Source organism: Leuresthes tenuis, unplaced genomic scaffold (assembly GCF_036924035.1).
Source record: "Leuresthes tenuis unplaced genomic scaffold, fLeuTen1.0.hap1 SCAF_70, whole genome shotgun sequence".
NCBI classification, from domain to species: Eukaryota; Metazoa; Chordata; class Actinopteri; order Atheriniformes; family Atherinopsidae; genus Leuresthes; species Leuresthes tenuis.
The window spans coordinates 143,445-153,831 of NW_027325424.1; the positions used below are offsets into that span (position 1 = coordinate 143,445).

A 10,387-nucleotide genomic window follows, 5' to 3' on the forward strand; every position below is an offset into this window, starting at 1 on the left:
GAAAATAAGCTTATTCTCGGATTCCTAAAACTTTTGATTTGCACTTTCTTTTACTGCAAAGTACAACGTTGTTTTTTGTTGAAATCTATCTAGACATTGATAAATACAAGCCGAAACTCTGCTGCCGCTTTTGATAATTTATGGTTGGGCATTCTTACCTTTTCTTACCCGCTTTTTACAAATTATGATCTTACATTCACACCTACTTGCAGTCCAACACCTTCTCATCCACTTATGATCATGTGCGGTTGGGCTTTCGCACCTTTTCTTACCCATTTTTCAGTAATTATGGGTGGACATTCAGACCTTCTTGCAGCCGAAAACCTCCGCTCCTCTTTTGATCATACATTGTCGGGCATTCACACCTTGTCTTACCCGCTTTTTACAAACTTTAGTCGGACATTCAAACCTTCTTGCAGCTGAACCACCTCCGCTCCCTGTTTTGATCATATATGGTCTGGCAATACTACCTTTTCTTACCCGTTTGTGAGTAATTATGGCTGGACATTCACACCTACTTGCAGCCGAACACAACCTCTCTCGCTTTTGATGATGTATGGACCGGCATTTTTACCTTTTCTAACACATTTTTCAGCAATTATGGTCGGAGATTCACACCTACTCACAGCCGAACAACTCCGCTCCCGCATTTGATGATGTATAGTCGGGCATTCTCACCCTTTCTCATCAGCTTTTTGCAAATTATGATCTGACATTCACACCTACTTGCAGTCGAAAAGCTTTTGATTATGTTTGGTTGGATATTCGAACCTTTTCTTAACTGCTTTTTACATATTTTGGTTGGACGTTCACACCTTCTTGTAGCCGAACACTTCCACTCCTGCTTTTGATGATGTATGGTTGGGCATTCACACCTTTTTTTTGCCCATTTTTCAGGAATTATGGGTGGACATTCACACCTTGCAGCTGAACACCTCCTATCCCACTTATGATCATGTGCGGTTTGATTTTCGAAAAGTTTCTTTCATGTTTTCTAGCAATTATTGATGGACATGTAGACCTTCTTGCAGCTGAACACCTCCGCTCCCATTTTTGATCATACATTGTCAGGCATTCGCACCTTGTCTTACCCACTTTTTACAAACTTTAGTCGAACAGTCACACCTACTTGCAGCCGAACACAACCTCTCTCGCTTTTGATGATGTATGGACCGGCATTCTTACCTTTTCTAACACATTTTTCAGCAATTATGGTCGGAGATTCACACCTACTCACAGCCGAACAACTCCGCTCCCGCATTTGATGGTGTATAGTCGGGCATTCTCACCCTTTCTCATCAGCTTTTTGCAAATTATGATCTGACATTCACACCTACTTGCCGTCGAACAGCTCTGCTCCCGCTTTTGATTATGTTTGGTTGGATATTCGAACCTTTTCTTAACTGCTTTTTACAAACTTTGGTTGGACGTTCACACCTTCTTGTAGCCGAACACATGCACTCCTGCTTTTGATGATGTATGGTTGGGCATTCGCACCTTTTTTTTTACCCATTTTTCAGGTATTATGGGTGGACATTCACACCTTCTTGCAGCTGAACACCTCCTCTCCCACTTATGATCATGTGTGGTTTGATTTTCGAAAATTTTCTTTCATGTTTTCTAGCAATTATTGATGGACATTTAGACCTTCTTGCAGCTGAACACCACCTCTCCCGCTTTTGATGATGTATGGACCGGCATTTTTACCTTTTTTTAACACATTTTTCAGCAATTATGGTTGGAGATTCACACCTACTCACAGCCGAATAACTCCGCTACCGCATTTGATGGTGTATAGTCGGGCATTCTCACCCTTTCTCATTGGCTTTTTGCAAATTATGATCTGACATTCACACCTACTTGCAGTCGAACAGCTCTGCTCCTGCTTTTGATTATGTTTGGTTAGATATTCGAACCTTTTCTTAACTGCTTTTTACAAACTTTGGTCGGACGTTCACAATATCTTGCAGCCGAACACCTCCGCTTCCGCTTTTGATGGTGTATATTCGGGCATACGAACCTTTTCTTACCCGCTTTTTACAAACCAAGGTCGGACTTTCACACCGTCTTACAGCGGAACACCTCCGCTCCCTCTTTTGATAATTTATGGTTAGGCATTCGCACCGTTTCTTACCCATTTTTCAGTAATTATGGGTAGACATTCACACCTTCTTGCAGCTGAACACCTCCTGTCCCGCTTATGATCATGTGCAGTTTGATATTCGAAAATTTTCTTTCATGTTTTCTAGCAATTATTAATGGACATTCAGACCGTCTTGCAGCTGAACACCTCCGCTCCCACTTTTGATGGTGTATAGTCGAGCTTTCGAGCCTTTTCTTCCCCGGTTTTTACAAATTATGGTTGGACATTCAGACCTTCTTGTAGCCGAACACATCCGCTCCTGCTTTTGATGATGTATGATTTGGCATTTACACCTTTTCTTACCCATTTTTCAGTAATTTTTGGTCGGACATTCAGACCTTCTTGCACCTGAACACCTCTGCTCCCGCTTTTGATGGTGTATAGTCGGGCTTTCGAGCCTTTTCTTCCCCGATTTTTACAAATTGTGGTTGGACATTCAGACCTTGCAGCCGAAAACCTCCGCTCCCTCTTTTGATCATACATTGTCGGGCATTCGCCCCTTGTCTTACACGGTTTTTACAAACTTTAGTCAGACATTCACACCTTGCAGCTGAACCACCTCCATTCCCTGTTTTGATCATGTGTGGTCTGGAAATACTACCTTTTCTTCCCCCGTTTGTGAGTAATTATGGCTGGACATTCACACCTACTTGCAGCCGAAAAACCACCTCTCCTGCTTTTGATGATGTATTGTCCAGCATTCTAGTCTTTTCTATCACATTTTTCAGCAATTATGATCTGACATTCACACCTACTTGCAGTCGAACAGCTCTGCTCCCGCTTTTGATTATGTTCGGTTGGATATTCAAACCTTTTCTTAACTGCTTTTTACAAACTTTGGTCGGACGTTCAAACCTTCTTGCAGCCGAACACCTCCGCTTCCGCTTTTGATGGTATATATTCGGGTATTCGAACCTTCTCTTACCCGCTTTTTACAAACCATGGTTGGACTTTCATACCTTCTTGTAGCTGAACAACTCCACTCCTGCTTTTGATGATTTATGGTTGGACATTCGCATCTTTTCCTACCCATTTTTCAGTAATTATGGGTGGATATTCACACCTTCTTGCAGCTGAACACCTCCTCTCCCGCTAATGATCATGTAAGGTTTGATATTCGAAAATTTTCTTTCATGTTTTAAAGCAATTATTAATGGACATTCACACCTACTTGCAGCCGAACACCACCTCTCCCGCTTTTGATGATGTATGGACCGGCATTCTTACCTTTTCTAACACATTTTTCAGCAATTATGGTTGGAGAATCACACCTACTCACAGCCGAACAACTCCGCTACCGCATTTGATGGTGTATAGTCGGGATTTTTCACCCTTTCTCATTAGCTTTTGCAAATTATTCTCTGACATTCACACCTACTTGCAGTCGAACAGCTCTGCTCCCGCTTTTGATTATGTTTGGTTAGATATTCGAACCTTTTCTTAACTGCTTTTTCACAAACTTTGGTCGGACGTTCACACCTTCTTGCAGCCGAACACCTACGCTTCCGGTTTTGATAGTGTATATTCGGGCATACGAACCTTTTCTTACCCGCTTTTTACAAACCATGGTCGGACTTTCACACCTTCTCTTAGCTGAACAACTCCGCTCCCTCTTTTGATGGTGTATGTTCGGGCATTCGAACCTTTTCTTACCCGCTTTTTAAAACCAGGGTCGGACTTTCACACCTTTTAGTAGCCGAACAACTCCGCTCCCGCTATTGATTGTGTACAGTCGGGTATTTTAACCTTTTCTTACCCGCTTTTTACCAACTATGGTCGGACATTCACACCTTCTTACAGCGGAACACCTCCGCTCCCTCTTTTGATGGTGTATGTTTGGGCATTCGAACCTTTTCTTACCCGCTTTTTACAAACTATGGTCGGACATTCAAACCTTCTTGTAGCCGAACACATCCACTCGTGCATTTGATGATGTATGGTTGGGAATTCGCACCTTTTCTTACCCATTTTTCAGTAATTATGGGTGGACATTCACACCTTCTTGCAGCTGAACACCTCCTCTCCCGCTTATTATCATGTGCGGTTTGATATTCGAAAATTCTCTTTCATGTTTTCTAGCAATTATTGATGGACATTCAGACCTTCTTGCAGCTGAACACCTCCGCTCCAGCTTTTGATGGTGTAAAGTCGGGCTTTCGAGCCTTTTCTTCCCCGGTTTTTACAAATTATGGTTGGACATTCAGACCTTCTTTCAGCCGAAAACCTCCGCTCCCTCTTTTGATCATACATTGTCGGGCATTCGCACCTTTTCTTACCCGCTTTTTACAAACTTTAGTCGGACATTAACACCTTCTTGCAGCTTAACCACCTCCGCTCCGCTCCCTGTTTTGATCATGTATGGTCTGGCAATACTACCTTTTCTTACCCATTTGTGAGTAATTATGGCTGGACATTCACACCTACTTGCAGCCGAACACCACCTCTCCCGCTTTTGATGATGTATGGACCGGTATCTTACCTTTTCTAACACATTTTTCAGCAATTATGGTTGGAGATTCACACCTACTCACAGCCGAACACCTCCGCTCCCGCATTTGATGGTGTATATTCGGGCATACGAACCTGTTCTTACCCGCTTTTTACAAACCATGGTCGGACTTTCACACCTTCTTGTAGCTGAACAACTCCGCTCCCACATTTGATTGTGTACAGTCGGGCATACAAACCTGTTCTTACCCGCTTTTTACAAACTATGGTCGGACATTCAAACCTTCTTGTAGCCGAACACATCCACTCCTGCTTTTGATGATGTATGGTTGGGCATTCGCACCTTTTCTTACCCATTTTTCAGTAATTATGGGTGGATATTCACACCTTCTTGCAGCGGAACACCTCCTCTCCCGCTTATGATTATGTGCGGTTTGATATTCGAAAATTTTCTTTCATGTTTTATAGCAATTATTGATGGACATTCATACCTTCTTGAAGCCGAACACATCCACTCCTGCTTTTGATGATGTATGGTTGGGCATTCGAACCTACTTGTTGCCCGTTTTTCATTAATTATGGGTGGACATTCACACCTTGTCGCAGCCAAACACCTCCGCTCCCTGTTTTGATCATGTATGTTTTGACATTCGCACCTTTTCTCACCTGCTTTTTACTATTGTCTGCCAATCACAGCTTCCTCTCCACCATACTTGTATGGTAGGAAATTCTCACCCACTCTCATCCGAAGACCTCTCCACCCGCTTTTGTTAATATTTAGTCGGGCATTCGAACCTTTTCGTACCCACTTTTTACAAATTATGGTCGAACATTCACACCTACTTGCAGCTGAATACTTCCGCTCCACCTTTTAGTGATGTATGGTTGGCATTTGCACCTTTTGTTACCCTCTTTTTATACTGATTGCTGAAGATTAAGTTGTTCTTTCTCAAACTTCAATTTTTTTTAATTGTTGAAACTTGATTTGAAGTGGATAAATAAGGAGGACAAAAAGTTTTAAGTCACGCTGATAGAAGAAATTAATTTTATAGCAAAATCTGTATTTCATCATATGTCGAGAGATGCTTATTGCTGAAGAAGTTCTTTCTCATTCTACAAAGTACAACGTTGTTTATCGTTGAAACTTTATTAGACATGAATAAATATGAAGGACAAAGCAGTCTTAACTTGGTTTGAGTTAATTAATTCGTTTTATAGGAGAATCCGAATTCGTGCTTATTTTCGGATTCCTGAAGAATGAGTCTGGTTCTTTCTCATAATACAAAGTTTGTTGTTTATTGTTGAAACTTCATCAGAAGTGAAGAAATAAATGAATGCCTATCAACAAATGTGGGATCTAAACTCTACTGCTTCCTCTAAAATAATTTCTTTTCTCAATTCAGAAATGTGTGTGTGTAAGTCACAACACCCGTGACACCAAAACGGCTTTTTTTTCTCTCTTTTCTCTACACTCTGCACTATGAGCACACACACCAAATCAGAAAGGCTTTTTTCTCTCTTTTCTACATTATGGACTGTGGGGACACAAAACCGCTCTCTCTTTTTTTTTTTTGATTGTGTGCCAGGGCGTTGTCTCACGTATTAGATTATGCTTAAGATACGAATGGGTTTATCAGTCACATCAGAATCCATACATACTGATCCTCCCGTAATAAAATGGTCGGATCTTATCAAACACACTTTGTTTCTTGTGACAATCAAGTCAGCGAAACAGCGTATACACGTCAAGACACTGAATCAAGTTTGCCACAAGAACTCATAAGTTTGGCAGTATTGCTCTGCCGTCAGCAATCATACACCCATTTTATTTTCGTGAGACGTGCAGGCACCTGTTCATCTACTGTTCTATCACTATGAATTAGTTTATCTATTATCAATAAGGATACTTCTACAACTACTATCAAAGTATGTCCAGACTTCTTATGTTGTCAGTTGCTATATATGAATAAGTGGGTAGCTACTGACAAGCATTAAGCATGTCACACAGCCCAAACATATAACATTTCAGGACACTTACACAACACATTCAAATCAAACAGTCAGACAACATACAAGAACATATAGCCGGCAGCCGGCATTGCTCCCTGCCTATTTTCATACAGCTCACTATGTGTGTGCACACCTTTATTCACAAACTCTTCAACTTATACTCTTTCACCGAAGCTGCTACAGCTCGATTGGCCGAATACCCTTTGATCCTATTTCTGTGAATTTGACATCTGCCTTACATATAACAGATTAGCGGTTTAGCAGTTTTAATTTAGTTTGAGTGGAGGAATTCATTTTATAGCAAAATCCGAAATCGTGAAGAACTCATGAAAGTAAGCTTATTCTCGGATTCCTGAAACATTAGATTTGCTCTTTCTTTTACTGCAAAGTACAACGTTGTTTTTTTTGTTTAAATCTTTCTAGACATGGTAAATATGAACGACAAAGCAGTTTTCACATAGTTTGAGTGAAAGAATTAATTTTATAGATAAAATCCCAAGAGTCTGCAGAGAAAAGAGAGTGAATGCGAAGTAGACTTTAACACGGCTATGGGAGCGAGCCGAGTGTGGGCTAACCGGGAGAATTGCTTGAAAGAAACGCGACACCGAATGAGTGGTCAGAACAAAGCCTCAATACGGTGTTCCCGTGGTGTTTGTGGCTGCCTTGTCTTTTGCACAGAGTAAAAGACAAGGCAGCCATCGAATAGATTGTTTCTACTTGGTCAGCCGAGGAGCAGGGGGGGTGGGCAAGCGTCTCAACCAAGCAAAGCTCACCAAGTAGGAACAATCGGGCCCTTTTCGATGGCTGCAACACCTGAAAGAGATATTGATGCGAGACCCGATCAAATGCTTTTTCAAAGTCTAAATTTAAGATGACAAGCCGGGTGTTTCTGTCTCTAGCGTAATCAATGATGTCTCGAATCAGTACGAGGCTGTCGGTGAGTTGTCTCCCTGAGATGGCACAAGCTTGGTCTGGGTGAATTACCTCCTCTAAAACAGAGGACATCCGTGTCGCTAAAACCTTGCTAAAAAGTTTACAGTCTAAGTTTAAAAGTGTGATGGGCCTCCAATTCTTTAGGTCAGTCTTATCATTTTTTTTATAAAGTAGAGTCACTATTCCCACTCTAAAACTGTCAGGCAGTCGGTCGAGTTTTTCAAAATCTTTAAAAACATCTAAAATGTCTGATGATAAAAGGTCCCAATAGGTCAGATAGAATTCTGCAGGAAGCCCGTCTAAACCCGGAGTTCGACTTCTCTTAAAACCTGTTAGGCATTTTTTTAACTCTAAAGCAGTAAAATTCTGTGTCAAGTGTGCATTCTCTTTTACGGTTTTGTCAACGAATTTTAAGATTTCTGCCGATGTTTCCAAGTGCACTGGTTTCTCTTTGTACATGTTACTATAAAAGGTATGTACAGTTTCAATCATCTCTTGTGTGGATTTTGTTAAAAACCCATCTTCTCTTTTTAGATTTTGAATACACTCCTTTTTATTTATAACTTTCTTTCTTTTTCATCTTCCTCAATTTCCTGCTCCCTGCTTCTTACAAAAATTCCTTTACTCTTTATTTCTGCTAAAACTGACATTTCCTTTTTGACATCTTTGATTTCTTCTTTAAAGTCTATGCCACACTGATTTAGTTTAAAGTAGCGCTGTAAGCGTTTATGTAGTCCCATCATACATCTATTCTCTTTCCTTTTTTTATGTTTACCTTGCTGTTTAAAAAAAGTCTGGGTCATTTCCTTCACCATTTCCCACCATTGTGCATGTGTTTCGTAGAGGTCTTGAAGGGTCTGCCACTCTTTATAACATTCCCTGTACTGACTGACTATGATTTCATCCTCCAACAGGGAACAGTTGAGTTTCCACAGACCACTTCCTACCGTCACACCAGAAGGGGGTGAAAGGGTGCAGGAGAGCATAAGGTGGTCTGAAAAGAAAACAGGGGTTAATCTAACATCAGTGGGTGGGCAATCTCTAGTAAAGAAATAATCAATGCGAGAGGCTCTGGTGCCATCATGACTAAACCAGGTGAAGCCCTCCTCTCTGGGATGCATGGTTTTAAAACAGTCAGTAAGCTTAAAATCCCTGCATATGCCCTGAAGTAAAATCGAAGTCTTATCCACTTTAAAATCTACCCCTGCTCTTTTTCTATCTTTCCTGCTCAAGATACAGTTCAAATCCCCTCCTACAACTAAAGGTACTTGCCCTAGCATGTAAAGCTGTATATCTTCTAAAAGGTCATACCTTTCATTTTTTCCATTGAAACCATAAATATTTAAGAGGTTAAAGTCTTGCCCCATAAAATTCAAGTGTGCTAAAAGTGCCCGTCCGTCTCTCACCACTGTGCTACCTTTCACCAGAACATGCGGATTTTTAATTAGAATGGCCACACCATCATTTTTATTTTGATTTGAGCCACTCCATATCGATAAATGGGGCCACATTTCCTCCCATTGTCTATGGTTTTTTAAAAAAGGTAGTCCACATTCTTGTATTAAAAACACATCTGATTTTATGGAGTCTAAGAAGGATAAAATACTCTGGGCTCTTGTCTTTGATTTCACACTTCTCACATTTAGTGTTGAGAAGGTGAGAACCATTAAAAGCATAAAGGAAAGTAGGTATGTCATTTTCGTTTTTCTAAGTTATCAAAACAAATTACACACAGGTTATTTCTTGGGAAACTAGCTCTTCCTTCATTTCTTTAGGTGAAAAGTGAGTAGGGTGATCTATATTTCCTTTTCAGACTCTCGGTGTTGGCCTCTGACGCAATGTTGCATTTAACTTTGAGTCCCTGGGGGTTGATTGCAGAGCTGAAGTTAAAAAGGAGAGCTCATTTGGTGAGTCGGAGGGGAAGACTCTAGGTTCTTCCACTGAAGAACTGTCTGAAAGGGACCTAACCCTTCCCCTCTTCTCTGATACCACTGGGGAATCAGAGGCTCAGATGCCTTCCTCTTCGGCTGTTGACCTTCGGGGAGGTGAGTATCTTCACTAGACTCACCTGTCTGCTCTTCCTCCTCATTTAGCGTAGCTCCACCCTCTGCCTGTGAATTCTCACAGACTTCAACACTGAGTGGTGAGGCCTCTACAGGCCCCTCCCCTTTTTGCTCCTCACTTCCAATCCAAGCTTTTGGCGGGAAGTTTGAATTTATTGGGTCAACCTCTTCACTTTGTTCACCAACTGCCACCTTTGGTCCTTCTCTTTGTTGGCTTGACTGTGGCTTTACCGTCTTTAATTTGTTGGCAAAAGATTTAGGGCAATCTCTGAAGAGGTGATTTAATTCTCCACAGAGATTACATTTCCTGCCATTTGGACACTCTCCAAAAGTTTGCCCAATTTCTCTGCTCTTCCCACATAACACCTTGGTACAAGCCTCAACCAGGTGCCCATGCTCACCACACTTGCGGCAGAACTTGGGCTGCCCCTGGTAGTGGATGTAACCTCGGTTTTCAAGGTGGCCAGAGTGTCGCCCACCCGCTGCACTGAGCACTCTTCAGCCATTTTAAATGGTATAACTTTGCACTCCCGCACGCTCCAGCAAGCACCATTCAAGCAACAACTTTGCACTCCAGCTTCGAACATCGGCACAGTCGCAACAAGTAAGGCGACTCTACTCAGAGAAGTCACTCTGCACAGTAAGAAGATTTCTTTTGCACAGACAGAAAGGGCTTCACCCGCAAAGGTAAAGCCTGCCAAAAATAGAAACAACTCATTAGTGCTGCTCTCCACAGAAATCTTTAGTAAAAGGCGAAAGACTTGTACGTTATGAAGAGAAACCAGAGTAC

The 10,387-nt window shown here is 41.5% G+C and overlaps 1 non-coding gene across 1 annotated transcript; it reads right to left on the reverse strand.

The window, feature by feature from the left end:
- Positions 1-10,273: 10,273 nt before the first annotated feature.
- LOC140286053 (U5 spliceosomal RNA) lies at positions 10,274-10,387 on the reverse strand. Its single transcript, XR_011910961.1, has one exon. It is a non-coding gene; the product is annotated as a U5 spliceosomal RNA (small nuclear RNA).